Source organism: Pipistrellus hanaki (assembly GCF_964339955.1).
Source record: "Pipistrellus hanaki genome assembly, chromosome: 2".
Lineage (NCBI taxonomy): Eukaryota > Metazoa > Chordata > Mammalia > Chiroptera > Vespertilionidae > Pipistrellus > Pipistrellus hanaki.
In genome coordinates, this window is record NC_140504.1 from 124,533,983 (window position 1) to 124,550,273 (window position 16,291).

Here is a 16,291-nt window from a genome sequence, read left to right on the forward strand (position 1 = left end):
TAGTCTACTCTTGATGCTTTCTATTGAGTTCTTCATGGTAGCGATGTCACTTTTCATTTCTTCTTGGTTCTTCTTCAGTTCCTCATGGCTCTCCTTCATTTCCTCATGGTTCTTTCTCATTTCTTCTTGGCTTTTGTCAAATTTCTCTTCCATTCTTTTTAGCCATGCTATGATCATTACTCTGAATTCTTGCTCTGGCAGGCTGCTTACCTCTGGCTCGTTTACTTCCTTTTCTGGTGATGCCTGCTTTTCTTTCAAGTGCGGACTATGTTTTTGTCTCCCCATGGCCTCTCTTTTCAGGATGTCTGGTTATGTGGTATTCCTTCTCCTGCGTTGATTTTGAGGTACAAAATACAACACTACCAGGTACAACACAAGCGGCACTTAACAGGAATGTATTTACAATATTAATAACCTCTAATAAAGGTGACCACTAGAGAAAGGCAACTTAGGGGATAGGAGAGAAGGAATAAAGGTAAAAATAAAATAAAGAAAAATTTAAAAAAAATAAAATTAAAATTAAAAAAAAAATTAAGTAAATTAAAAAAAAAGAGGGATAAAGAGATAGAAAAAGAAGAAGAAGAAAAAAGTAATGACAAAATGAAGTTGGAAAACAGGGAAAAAAAGAAGAGGGAGAGAGAGAGAGAGAAAGAGAGAGAAGAAGCAAACTAAAAGAGAAATGGGAAACAAACTATATATATGTGGAGAAAATTGCCATAGAAAAACCTCTGGACCCAGCCAATGCCAGTAACAATACTTGGAGATTAATACAAACTACAATATCCACTATTATTAAGTAAGGCTATGATATACAGAAGTAAAATAAACAAACAAAAACAGAGGATTTAAAAAAAAATACAAAGCAACAATAACAATACAGGAATAAGCATAACAATTTCACTAAAAGGCATAAAAATTCACAATAATCAACCTTCACACATACAATGCGAAAAGGATAGAGGGGAGAATGGATTTTTTTTTTTTTTTTTTAACTAGTTAATATAGTGCAGAGATTGGTATTTATACACTTGGATCAGGGGTTGGAACTTAGGTCTATAAGTATAGTGAGAGCTTTAGCAGGGGGTATAGAGAGAGAATAGAGGAAAAACTAAAGCCAGAAAGGGATAGGATAAACTGTAGACTAAAGGGTAAAGTTTAGTAAGAGAGTGATAGTGTAAAGGTTGAGTTGAGATAGGGTTGAATGATGCTATAGTAGAGATTAAAATAGAATGAAGGTTACTCCCAATGTAAAATAAAGAAAAAATAAAATGGTACTAGAGAGAGAAAAAAAAGAAAAGAAAGAAAGAAAGAAAAAAAATAAATAAAAATTTTTTTTAAAAAAATTGCAAAATAGCAGTAGTAATAGTGATAGAGATTGAAAAATGTAGTAATTGAAAAGGTAAAATCAAGTAAGGAAAAAAGAAAAAAAATTGTTTCTTAAGTAAAAGATATGAAAAATGAAAATTAAATAAAAGATGTAAAAAATGAAAATAAAATAAAGTATAGCAAAATTAGCATAAAAATGACCAGTACTGGTCACTCACTTCCTCAGTTAATGTATTTGGCACTTCTGATTCTCAGACCAGACAGTCTTGCAGTTCCCAGCTTTCCACTGCACCTCAGTTTTGTAAGGTAATCCTTAATTTTTAGTAGACTATATCTTAGATATTTTTGTCCATTTATTTTTGATTAATTAAAAGACAAAAGAAAAGAAAGGAAAAAAAAAAGAGAAAAAAAAAAAAAAAAAAAAGAAGGGCAGTTTGTAATTCAGCTCTTAGGTGTCAGTGTTTCCGGTTTGACCTCCCAGTCTTTTTGGTTGCTCTGGCCTTCTTTCTCTATGGCTCTAGCTGGCAGGGTGCCAGCTGGCTCCCAGACTATCTCTTCTGGCTCCGATCCCTTGTTTCCAGGGAGGCACTTTCTCCCTGCAAATTCCCCGGATATGCCCAACTAGGCTGATCTTCCCTAGTATTCCGAAGCTAGGGGGTGAAGGGGATCAGGCGCCGAGGTGTCCAGATGTTCCGCCCTTGGCGGGACAGCCGCGATTCTTAACACTCTGTCCCGTGTCCCCTGGCTTTTTAAAAAAAAAAAAAAAAAATTCCCGCTTCTGGGGAAGCTTATGCCAAACCCAGCACTAGATGTCGCTGCAGCCTTCTTAGGGCTCAGCTTTGCGGGCGCTGCATGGAGGCAGGGCCGGAACTCCCCAGCTACTGTGGCTGCCGGCACCGCGGGACCGCAATCTCTCAGGCTTTCCCCGCAAATTCTGACCTTTCCGTGGGTGACCGAAGAACTCCTTTGAATCCACGCGCCTGCGCCAACTCGGGCGTCTCAGCTACTGGATGGACCTCTCCGCTGTGGGCTTTCCAGGCCTCAGAGAAGCCACTCCTTTGTCACAGCGCCGCCGCCGCTGCCTCTGCCTCTGCCGCCGCCGCCGCCGCCGCGGCCACCGCTGTGGCAGTGTTGGCCACTGGCTGGAAATCCTGTCCAGCGGATCGCTGCCTAGCTTCCTTGAAACCTCTGCTGCCCCTCAGCTGCCAATCAACCCTCCCTGAGCGACTCAGATGTTACTTTTATCCGTTCTGGGACCAGAGTCAGAACAAGTCCGACTGTTCGGTCGCCATCTTCAAGCTCCGCCTCTCTCACTCATATTCTTCATTAATTTTTATACTTGCTTAGAAGCCAATATTTATGTATTGAGGGATGATGGCCTAGCTAGGAAATTCTATTCCAGCTGTATCTGAATTGTCTTCATTCCAAAAACAAACAAAGAAACAAACAAAAAAACAAGCCCCACAAAATACCAAGATCTCTGAAAACATTAAATACAGGGAGAAACTACGAATATCCAATCTCTTGACATCTTATAGTTCATCTAGATTCATGGCTTCAAAAATAATTTATGTGTTTATCTCAGGTTGGATGCCCCAGAATCAGACCCTCAGAGATGAGGATTCATTAAGGAAGTATTTCCAAGACAGAGAGAGAGAAGGAGACACAAAATAGATAGGAGATGAAGCCAGGCAAAGGTACAACCTCAGGTAGTCTTGTGGAGGGTAGTTTTGACCTGATCCTGGGTGTAAGGAAACTCTGGGGTTTCAGTTATGCCTCAGTTTTCCCGAGACAAGGGAGCTGGGCTCTCATACATTCTTTCCCCAACCCCCAATTCTGCACAAGTATCAGTCATTGCTCAAGGGTTGTGCTGCCATTTCTAGGTCTCTGCCCGCAGGGAAAAGTATTTCTAATGGCCCTGGGGCCATTCTCTGAAGAATTTACTCAAGTGCTGAATGTTGGAAGCAGAAGTACATCATAGTGGTGAATGAGGCTCTAGGAAGATAAGAAAGGATTCAAGCAAATCTGGTGGAGCGTCTAGCCATGTCCACTACAATGCTGATGGCTCTCAGAATCTTCTCCAGCCTGGACTTGTCCCTTGAATTTTTAGTTCCATATATCCAACTGCCTACTTGACATTTGTACTTGAAAATCTATATCAGTGATCAATTGTGACAATAATGCTGGGTAACATTCCACAAAGCCTCAGTAGACACAATAACAAGCTCACAGTCATAGCTGGGTGGTTCTGCTGGTTTGAACTGGGCTTGGTGAAGCTCTGTTGTGCATTTTTCCCCCCTTCATATTGTTGGCTATTGGTTAGCTAGGGGCCTGGGCTGATTGATCTTTGCTGGGGATCTCAAATGTCTGGGCTGGAAATAACTGAGCTGACTCCACTCTGCATCACGTCTCATTCTCCAGCAGGCTAACCCCGGCATGTTCCCATGGCAAATGCAGAGATGCAAGAGAGAGAGGGAAAGGGGAAGCAGACCTTTTGAGACCTGGACCCAAAACTGGAACACATCGTCACATCCTACTGGCAAATGACAGTCACCAGGCCAATTCCAAAGGTGGAGAAATAGACTTCATCTTTGATGGAGGAGCTGTAAAGTTTGTTTTGTAATCAACCTGCCATACTGTCTAATGGGCATCTGCATTAATGCTGACAGATAAGCAGAGTTCAACTACTAAAGAAAACTCATAGGACCTACAATTACAATGTTGGCAAATCTACAATTTATTGCAGGAAAATGCTGTACTATAGCAATAGTGTTAAAGTAGGGGCCTGGGTCATAACCAAAGGCTGTCTCACAGCAAGAGAGGCCAGGTGCAAGCTCCCTTCGTAGGAGCCATGCTGACTATCCGTTCTTTCTCAGATCAGGAACCATTGATGTGTGCCTGAAACACTTCACAATTAGGGAGCCCCAAATGAAGTCTTAGTTAGGGATCCTTATGTTCCATAGGCCTCATCTACAGGCATATTGCTGCTAGATAACCAGGCCAATGACAGAGCCTTCTGGGGGTCTCACTGAGACTAGACCCACACTATCAACCTCACCAGTATCAAGGCATGGTTCTGACAGGCCGGTACAAACTGCCCAGAAATTCCATGGACCTGGGGTTACAAGGCAATCACTATATACCTTGTCTTCAGCAGGGCCAGTGCTGTGCAGGTATATTTCTCATTTCACTATGAGTTCAGGCCAATTCTATATATGCTGGAATTGACTTTTATAGCACAAGCTTAACATGCCCCAAATTGAGTTCTTGACCTTAGCTCCTAGATTCTTCCTCATCTTGTTAGGACAATTTTATTCCCTTTACTCAGACCAAAGACCATGGCATCCTCTGTGACTCCTCTCTTTATTTAACCTCCTACCTCCAATCCATCAATAAATCCTGTGAGTGCCACCTTCAAAGTATATTCAAAATCCCACTACTACCCACCATCCTTATTCATACTACTCCGATCCAATTCCCCTCACCTCTCACCAGGTTATTTTTACATCTGCCTGACTGGCTTCCCTGATACCCTCTTCCTCTTTTAGTTTCCTCTCAACATAGCAGTCAAAATGTCCCCTTTAATAATGAAACTCATAGCCTTCACTTTTGTGCTCAAACACCTCACCTCACTCTGAAGAAAAGTCCTTATTCTGACCTACAGGCTCCATAAGTTCTGGCCCCTCCTAATTTTCTGATTCTGTCACTAACTATTCTTTGCTTTGTTTTCTCCACTCCAGTCAGACTGTCTTCCCTATTCCGCAACCACTCCTGCCATGCACTTTGCCTGGGTGCTCCTCTCATCTTTATCTGGGTGCCAGATCTTCTCAACTTAGATTCCTACTTCTTTCACATTAATTTCAATGAAGATTTTCTAGACACTTATCTAAAACTTCAACCTCTACCCAACATTTCACAGTCTTTTTCCAGTATTTACTTTAGTCCTTATGTTATCTAACACAATGTCCATTTATTTGTTTAACCTTTTTATTGAATGTCTTCCTTGAGAATGTAAGTTCTATGAGGCTAGATAATTTTATTCTGTAAACAGTTGTATTTCTAGCCCCTGGAGTAGGATCTGACATATAGAGATTGCTCAGCAAATAATTTTTAAAAAAATAAATAAATGAAACATACCAGAGAGGAAATAATCATTTATCCACCAGATTATAAATTCTTTTAGGATAGGGGCTAGCTTATTTATTTTGATACTCTACATTAGGGGTGTCGAACTCAATCAGAGAAGGGGCCAAAATCTAAAATCCAGCCTAAATCGCGGGCTGAATGGTTTACTGAACAGTCATAAACTGACAATGTCATAAACTGACAGCGGAGTGCAGTGATGACAGCGCGGTGCGGGCCACATTGCAAGGCCTGGCAGGCAGGATTTGGCCCGCGGGCCTTGTGTTTGACACATGTGCTCTACATTGTACCTAATACAATGTTTTTGTGTGCAGATTATCAGTAAACATTTATTGGAAGAAGTAAATTTTATTGAATTAAAATGAACTTTCAAATAAGAAGATATACGTACTAGTGTTAATATTTGGAGAAATGGATAATTTTCTAAAATAATGCAAATATTTAAGATTTTTACAGAAAATAATTACCAAATTTGATAAAATGTAAGACATTCAATATATGATACATTATTATTTTATGTTCTATGGAGAAAGAAAAAAGTGATGTCAAACCATGACAAAATGCTTTCTTATTACTTGAATTTTTATACTAATTGAAAAGCTTTTAATAACTTATTTATCAAATAAATTTTCTATACCATATTTGTACAAGATGAAAAGGAAAACAGAATTGCAATGAATTGGTTAAGCATTTCTAAAAAGTTTTTCATATTCAGAATCAACTCTTTGGAATCATTTTTGATATTGTGTCATTAGTGTCCATGGTTTTGATCAAGAATGTTCTTAAAAGAGTGCTCCACTATGGCTCTGGGATTTCCCCCACATCTCTGACACCCAGCGAGCACTTTTTCATATACAAGCACAGGCAATATCAGCTACATTCTAAAGGCCAGGTGGCTGTAAAAGGCATATCAATTTCAGTAATATTAAAATTTTTTTAAATGTGCATCGTAAAATCAGTGAAATAAGGAATACAATGACACACCCATTTCCAAAAACTTTAATGCCCAGAAAAAAAAAACACACAAAACCAACAATTCTAGCCCTAACTGGTTTGGCTCAGTGGATAGAGCATTGGCCTGCGGACTCAAGGGTCCCAGGTTTGATACTGGTCAAGGGCATGTACCTTGGTTGTGGACACATCCCCAATAGGGGGTGTGTAGGAGGCAGCTGATCTATGTTTCTCTCTCATCGATGTTTCTAACTCTCTCTCCCTCTCCCTTCCTCTCTGTAAAAAATCAATAAAATATATTTTAAAAAATTCTAACATCTTTCTCTGCACTATCATGGAATAGGCAATTATTAACCATGGCAATATATCTACAGGACATGAAGTCTTGAAATTATTTTATTCACATTCATCCTAATTATTTGCACAATGATAATTATAGGTAATAAAGAGAATTGCAGGGATAATCATAAAATTACTAAAGGCCGGTAATGATTTAAATACAACCAATTGAAAATAGAATCCTTTAAAGTATGATTATTTTAATCCAAGAGAAACACATGAAAATTATTTAGATGAATTATATAGTAATGCTATTTTTAATTTTTTGGAATTGCTAAGTTGATTTCCATAGGGACTGCATCATTTTACATTTCCATCCGCTATGCAGGAGGGTTCCAATTTCTTTATGTCCTCACCAACAACATTAAATATATTTCTGAAAACAGTTTTTTCTTTTTTGCACTGTAAAACAGAATTTATGGAAGTTTAAACTTACAGAACATTTTTGCACACTGCTTGGAGAGTTATTTATTGGTTCTTCCTGAATGCAGATACCTGCTCATTGGGGGCCATTGCGTTGGACTCCTCAGCTAGTTTTAAGACCCCCTCTCCAGCTCCCTCAATCTCGATGGGCCATTTTCTCATAGGCCTTTACTACCCCATTTTCTCTTCGCAGCCCATGAAGCCTTCCTCTCCTCACCCACTCAGAATTTCCTCCCCCAAACACCAGTCTCAGTCATTTAACAGCAAGAGCCTTTCCCCCCCTCCACTGCCCTAGTGCAGGTTGATACTCTCTAAAGAAACTCCATGATAAACACTGATTCTCTCTGTTGGATTCCTGCTATTCCAGGCTCTAGTCAAACACCTTTATGTTATGAAAGCCTAGCAGTTTTCAATCAAGCAGATTTCATAGGTCTTAAAAAAAGAAATCTCGTGATCTTGATGTGGTGAAAAGCATATTGCATCAGGTGGTAGAAAATCTGGGGTCCAGACCCCCTCTCCTGCTGCCTCCATGATGTGTCACCCAAGACCTTCAAAACTTTTGTTCTTTTCAACATGGTCTATTGACTTCCTGTTATGTGCCATGTATTCCGTCACAATGGACAAATCACTTATCCTGCCTAGGTCTCAACTCTGTAACTGAAGAAAAGAGAATACTTTATTTGCCTGGGATCTGATGATCTTGGACATCCATTCCAGCTGAAAATAATTCTGTGATTATGAATTTGAAAGGTTGACATGCTGGGTTAGACCAGTGATGGTCTTAGAAGTAGAGGTGAAACAAACAGTAAAAAATGTCCAAAACATTTGGGAGATGACATGAGATATTTAAAATATACCATTTAATATCATTATCATTTCATAAAGCCCCCCAAATCTGGCAGAATAAAAATCTTAGAATGAGAGTCAATCCTTTAACTTAAATGATTTTTTGCTTATTCTTCTAATTTCTAGGAAAACAGAGGAGAAATATTCAAAGAAGTGGAAGCCCAATCTCTTACCATCTTAGCAACATGTGCCACCTGACCGTTTCCCATTTCTTGGTCTTCCTAGTTACTTATTTGGTTATTTGGAACTCAAAAGTGGGAGGGGAATATGCACTGAAGGAGAAAAGATTTTGAGGAGTAGTTAGCCCCTGCAGCCACTAGAGGGAAGACCTGAGCCTGAAAACGCAGTTTTAGGCTACAGTACCAAACACATTGCATTTCCCCTGCGTGTCCCCAGAAGGAGCTGCTACACCTGATTGTTCCCTTGCTAGCTCCAAAGCTCCTGGCAATTAGTACCTCACTTGAGCTGGTAGTGAAAGTTTACCTTATTTCAGAGAAAAAGTTGGGAGGGGCACCTTGTTACCTTGTTTTCAAGACAGTGCTCTGTATCAGAAGCCAGGAAGGAGTTTTTCCTCTTCAGAATAAAACTCTGTAAATTGATTCATCATTGGTATAATAAATATATATAAAATCCTTCAAGAGTGTTGTAGTCTTCTGAGCATTAAACTAGAAAGATCAAACAGAATCTGGCCCAGCAAGGTTGAGTGACCTCTCAAAAAAAAAAAAAAAAAAAAAAAAAAAAAATGCTGGGGAAATTCTCTTATCAGCCAATTTCTTCAGGGACAGCAGGGTGAAACTAATCCTTTCTTTTATCTAAAACAAAACAGATACCAACTTTGGAATTTTCTTAGAATTCTTTTTTATACACATTCTTGTTTTATCTTCGACCCTGTGAGGGAGCATTTTGATTAATTTTATTATTATTTTAAAATTCAATCTCAGTTTTAAAAAAACAAAAACAGTTTCTATTTTAACAATTAAAGTTTTTCAAGTAAAGTTGATGCTGAAAACATGAAATGAGGAGTTCCAAAATGGCTGTGGAGTTGTTGGAAGTTACATTCACCCTCTCCTGGTGACAAAAGGGATTTATAGCTAAATTGTAGAGCAGTCAACCTGAATAACCAACTGAAGGCTAGCTGAACAGAAGTATAATAACCAAAGATTTACAGAAGAAGCCACAGAAGAGATTGATAAAAAGGGCGGAGACACAGAAAGGGCTGGCCCCCACCCCATGTGCCCCAGCTGAGAATACAGACAGATATCTTGGCTGCAAAAGTCTCCCCTGCAGAGCATTGGGATTCTCAACCCAGAGCACCAGAGGTGAGAAGAGGAGCCCATAAAGTATGTGGCGGGGAAAATCAGTGGGATTCAGTCTTCCTGTGAGAAGGGAGTCTGCTAGGAACCTAGATGCCATCTTCCCAGGGTCGAGCATTCCTATTCTTACAGCATCAACCTGAGAAGTGTACTACATCGGTCCTCCAACTACTGGTGACACCGGCCGAGCTTGAGTCCTGTGGAAGGTCTGCTGGCTGCACCCAACATGGACCTTTGGGGTGCTCTTTTTCTGAGAAGCTCTTGGTGAAGACTCAGAAAGTAACTGAGCTGTGTAGCTTTGGAACAGGGACCATTCTCCCCCACCTCAAGTGCACAGCCTATGACCCCCACTCCACCTGTTGATTCACTTGGCCTGTCCTTCGACTTCTGGTGGCCCTGCCCTGCTGAGCTCAGTCCTGCATTGGGGTCAAAGTCCTGTGAAGAGCTGGGACCTTGGGGGCCAAAAAGATTGCTGGTTTGATTGCCATGAATCAAAAGTCAGAGCACATGCCTGAGTTGCAGGCTCAATCTGCAATAGGGGGCTAGCAGAGGCAGTTGATTGGTGTTTGGCTCTCACATCAATGTGTCTTTCTTCCTTTCCCTCTCTCTTCCTCTCTACCTAAAAATCGACAATAATAACAATGATAATAAAATTTGAAAAAAAGTGCCTAAACTTAAAAAAAAGTAAGCATGCTAAAAGACATAGAAACCATAAAAAAGAACCAGTCAGAAATGAAGAACACAATATTTGAAATGAAGAACAAACTAGAGGAAGTGAACTGCAAGTTAGATGAAACAGAAGATTGAATCAGCTCTTTAGATGACCTGATAACAGAAAATACTTAAGCAGAGCAGAAAAAAAATAAAAGAAAGTCTAAGGGACCTCTGGGACAATATCAAGTGTAACAATCTACACTAATAAAAGAGAAAGATGTAAATTGACAATACCTTTGCAACACTCACCAGCCAATCAGGAGTGAGTATACAAATTAACCCAACAAAGATGAAGGGTTAATTTGCATACACAGGTGCCTAGTGGCTGGGGGTGGCATGGAATGCAGGCATCCATACTGTCCCAACTGCTTAGGGCCTCTGCAGTTTGGGAAGGTGGGGCCAGAACAGAAAGAGGCGGCTCTTGGGGCTGGAGCAGAAAGAGGTGGTGCTGGCAGCCAGGGAAAGGAAGGCCCAGTCTTGCATGAATCTTTGTGCATTGGGCTTCTAGTTTATATATATAAAAGGCTATGTGTCCATCCATCTGAACAGTAGCTATAACGTGCGCTGATCACTAGGGGACAGATGCTCAACACAGGAGCCTCCCCCTGGTCATCAGTGTGCTCTCACAGGGAAAGTACTGCTCAACCAGAAGTCCTGATCCAGGCTCACAGCTGGTGAGCACAGCAGCGGCAGTAGCCGGAGCCTCTCCTGCCTCTGCAGCAGTGCTAAGGATGTCTGACTGATGGCTTAGCCCTGCTCTCCATGGGTAGTGGGGCTAAGCCATCAGTTGAACATCCCTTGAGAGCTCTTGGACTGCGAGAGGGTGCAGGCCAGGCTGAGGGCCCCCTGAGTGCATGAATTTTATGCTCCAGGCCTCTAGTATTGGTATAATAGGGGTACAAGAAGGGTAAGAGAGGGAGCAAAGGATTGAGCACCAGTTTGAAGAAATAATGGCTGAAAACTTTCTTAACATGCTGAAGAAAATCCCCACACACAACTCTAGAAGTAGAGAAAATCTCCAAAATGATAAACCCAAAGAGGCACATAACAGGACACATCATAATGAAAATGCCAATGTTAAAGACAAAGATAGAATCTTAAAAGCAGCAAGAGAAAGACAGTGATTTAACCAAAAGAGATCTCCCATAGGACTATCATCTGGTTTCTCAACAAAAATATTTCAGGTCAGAAGGAATTGTCATGAAATATTCAAAATGATGAAAAGCAAGGACCTATAACCAAGACTACTCTATCATTTAAAATTAAAGGCCAAATAAAGAATTTCCAAGACAAGACAATGCTAAAGGAGCTTATTACCACCAATCCAGTATTGCCAGAAATGTTAAAGGCTCTTCTTTAAGAAGAAATATAAGGGAGAGAGAGGAAAAGAGAGAAAGAGAGAGAGAGGACAACAAAGGTATCCTATATAATAAAAGACTAATATGCAAATAGACTGAACAGTGGAATGACTGGTCGCTATGATGCACACTGATTGCCAGGAGGTAGACGTTCAATTCAGGAGCTGCCCCCTGGTGGTCAGTGTGCTCCTATAGGGGGAGCACCACTCAGCCAGAAACTGGGCTCATGGCTGGTGAGCAGAGGTGATAGTGGGAGCCTCTTCCACCTCTGCAGCAGTTGGACATCACCCGAGGGCTCTTGGATTGCAAGAGGGCACAAGCCAGGCTGAGGGACCCCATCCTCCGAGTGCACAAATTTTGTGCACCAGGCCTCTAGTAAGGAATAAAATGGCAATAAATAGGTACCTATCAGTAATTACTTTAAATGTTAAAAGACATAGGGTAGCTGAATGGATAAGAAAACAAGACCCATCTCGTGCTGTCTACAAGAGACCCACCCCAGAACAAAAAATATACATGGACTGAATGTAAAGGGATGAAAAGAGATAATCCATGCAAAAAAAAAAAGGGGGGGGGGGAAGGGGAAGCTCTGGCAGCAATATTTGTATCAGACAGACAAAACAGACTACAAAACAAAGGACATAAAGAAGGACTTTACATAATATTAAAGGAATCAATCCAACAAGAGGATATAACCCTTGTAAACATATGTGCACCTAACATAGGAGCACCTAAATACATTAAAAAATATCTTGGTGGACATAAATGGAGAGATAAACAAATACAGTCATAATAACATCCCATTGACATCAATGGGTAAATCTTTCAAACAAAAAGTTGACAAGGAAACTGCAGCCTTAAACAACATACTAGATGAGATATATTTAATTGCTATTTACTGAGCATTTCACCCCAAAGCGAAATTTAAATTCTTTTCAAGTATACACAGAACATTTTCTAGGGTAGGACACATGTTAGGGTACAAAAAAGCCTTAATAAATTTAAGAAGATTAAAATTATATCAAGCATCTTCTCTGAACACAATGACATGAAACTAGAAATCAAAAGAAAAAAAACAGGAGAAATCCAAGATGGATGCCGATGGGACAGCAGGCTGCAAGATAGTTTGTGAGTGAGAGAATGAAAGGAGAGTTTGTGGATGTGTGGTGAGTGTCTACATTTGTGAGTGAGAGACTCACACAGACTGATGGTGAAGGGATGGAAAAAGGTTTTTCAGGCAAATAGAAATGAAAAAAAAAAAGCTGGGGTAGCAATATTTATATCTGACAAATTAGATTTCAAAGGCCATAACAAGAGATTAAAAAGGCCACTTCATAATACTAAAGGGAGCAATTCAAAAAGAAAATATAACTCTGGTAAACATATATGTACTCAATATAGGAGCACCCAAATGTATTTGGGTGCTCCTACATTGAGTACATATATATAAAAAACAAAAACAAAAACAAAAAACACAGAAAACTTCTGGAAGATATCAAGGGAGAGATTGACAGCAATACAGTCATAGTAAGGGACTTTAAAACCCCACTAACACCACTGGAAAAATACTCTAAGCCACATGTGTCAAACACAAGGCCCGCGGGCCAAATCCAGCCCGCCAGGCCTTGCAATGTGGCCCGCACAGCGCTGTCATCACTGCACTCCGCTGTCAGTTTATGACATTGTCAGTTTATGACTGTTCAGTAAACCATTCGGCCCGCGATTTAGGCTGGATTTTAGATTTTGGCCCCTTCTCTGATTGAGTTCGACACCCCTACTCTAAGCAAAAAAATCAGCAAAGAAACATCAATACTAAATGACTCACTAGATTAGATGGAATTAATTGACATCTTCAGAACATCCCACCCCAAAGCCACAGAATATACATACTTCTCAAGTATACATGGTCATTTTCAAAGATAGACCACATATTGAGACACAGGCAAAGTCTCTTCAAATTTAAGAATATAGAAATCATATCAAGCATATTCTCAGAACACAATGGCATAAAACTAGAAATCAACTACAATAAAAACAATAAAAAAAAAACAAAACACCTGGAGGCTAAATAGCATGATATTAAACAATGATTGGGTTACCAAAGAAAACAAAGAAGAAATAAAAACATCATGGCAACAAATAACAATGAAAACACCACAATCCAAAATCTATGGAACACAGGGAAAGCAGTCTTGAGAGGGAAGTTCATAGCTCTACAGGCCTACCTAAAAAAACAAGAAAAAATGGTAATAAAATACCTAACCCTACAACTGAAAGAGTTAGAAAGAGAGCAACAAGAAAAGCCTCATGTAAGCAGAAGGAAGGAAATAATAAAGATCAGAGCAGAGATAAATGACATAGAGACAAAAACAAACAAACAAACAAACAAAAAACAACAATACAAAAGATCAACAAAACCAAGAGCTGATTTTATAAAAGGATAACCAAGATTGATGAACCTCTAGCCAGGGTCACCAAGAAACAAAAAGAGAAGATCCAAATAAACAAAATCAGAAGTGAAAGAGGTGAAGTAACAATGGGTACCACAGAAATACAAACCATTATGAAAAAATACTATGAACAACTCTATTCCAACAAAATGGACAACCTTGTTGAAATGAACATATTCTTAGAAAAATACAAGCTCCCAAAACTTAATCAAGAAGAATAAAAAACCTGAATAGGCCAATAACTATTAAAAAAATTGAAGCAGCAGTAAAAAACTTTCAGCAATGAAAGCCCCGGTCCGGATGGCTTTACAGGGAAATTCTACCAAACATTCAAAGAAGAACTAAAATCTATCCTCCTCAGACCATTCAAAAAAATGCAAAAGGAAGGCATATTTCCAAGCTCTTTCTATTACCCTAATCCCAAAACTAGATAAAGACACCATACAAAAAAGAGAACTACAGATGCTAAACTCCTTAACAAAATTCTAGCAAATCTAATTCAGCATTCATCAGAAAGATCATACACCATGACCAAGTGGGATTTATTCTGGGAATTCAAGGACGGTACAATATCTGTAAATCAATAAATGTGATACATCACATAAAAAAACTGAGAGACAAAAATCACATAATCATATCAATCAATGCAGAAAAAGCATTTGATAAAATCCAACACCCTTTTTGATAAAAAGTTTCAGCAAAGAGGGAATAGAGGGATCATATCTCAACATAATAAAAGCCTTATATGACAAACCTACAGCCTACATCATACTCAATGGAAAACTTATACTCATTTCCCCTAAGAATAGGAACAAGACTACTTTCAGCACTCCTGTTTGATATAGTACTGGAAGTGCTAGCCATTGAAATCAGACAAGATGAAGAAATAAAAAGCATCCAAATTGGAAAAAAAGAAGTAAAGCTATTCTTATTCGCAGATGACATGATACTATAAATAAAACAACCCCAAAGACTCCATCAAAAACTACTAGACCTAATAAATGTATTTGGCAATGTAGCAGGATACAAAATTAGGACCAGAAATATATTGCCTTTTTATACACCAATAATGAACTCACAGAAAGAGAAGTGAAAAAAATAATTTCATTTACCATTGGACCAAAAAAAAATTAAGATACCTAGGAATAAACTTAACTAAGGATGTAAAAGACTTGTACTCAGAAAACTATAGGATTTTGAAAAAAAGAGATAGAGGAAGACACAAAAAATAGAAAAACATACCATGTTCATGGATTGGTAGACTCAACATCATTAAAATGTCCATACTATCCAAAGCAATCTACAGATTCAATGCAATCCCCATTAAAATACCAATGACATATTTCAAAGATCTAGTAACAAACTCTCCAAAAATTCATCTGGAATAAAAAAAGACCCTGAATAGCCATAGCAATCCTGGGAAAGAAGAACAAAGTTGGAGGGTTCACAATACCAGATATCAAGCTATATTACCAGGCCATGGTTCTCAAAACTTCATGGTACTGGAACAAGGACAGACATATAGACCAATGGAACATATATCCTTTCCTGAAATAAATGACATAGAGACTTAAAATACACTACAAAAGATCAATGAAACCAAGAGCTGGTTCTTTAAAAAAATAAACAAGATTGCCAAAACCGGTTTGGCTCAGTGGATAGAGCGTCTGCCTGCGGACTGAAGGGTCCCGGGTTCGATTCCGGTCAAGGGCATGTACCTTGGTTGTGGGCACATCCTCAGTAGGGGGTGTGCAAGAGGCAGCTGATCAATGATTCTCTCTCATCGATGTTTCTAACTATCACTCTCTCTTCCTCTCTGTAAAAAATCAATAAAATATATTAAAAAAATAAAAATAAAAAATAAAAAATAAACTAGATGGATAAACCTTTAATCAGACTTATCAAGATTGAAGTTCTCTTATGAAAGACTAGAGGCCTGGTGCAACAAATTTGTGCACATGGGCTGGGGGGGGGGCGGGGTCCCCAAAGCCCAACCTGTGCCCTCTCACAGTCCTGGAGCCTTCGGGGGATGTCCAACTGCTGGCCTAGGCCTGCTCCCCACAGGCCTAAGCCATCAGTTGGACATCCTTCGAGCTACTGAGGAGATGGGAGAGGCTCCTGTCACCTCCTCTGTACTTTCCAGCTGTGAGCCCGGCTTCTGACTGAGCTGCACTCCCTCTGTGGGAACAGGCAATCATTTGCCATGGATATGCAAAAGGCAAATATTTTTCTTTATTTTATAATCTCAGAAACTTTTCCCCTGATATTAAAATTATTCTTCTTGGTACATAAGTACATTTTTGACAAATTTTTGAATTTTAATTTTTTTTTGCATTGTTAAGTATATACTTCTGAATTTTTTAATATATTGAAGTCTTAAGCTAATATCCCTTTCAGTTAAATCTCCTCATTTCTGTAGATACAAGTT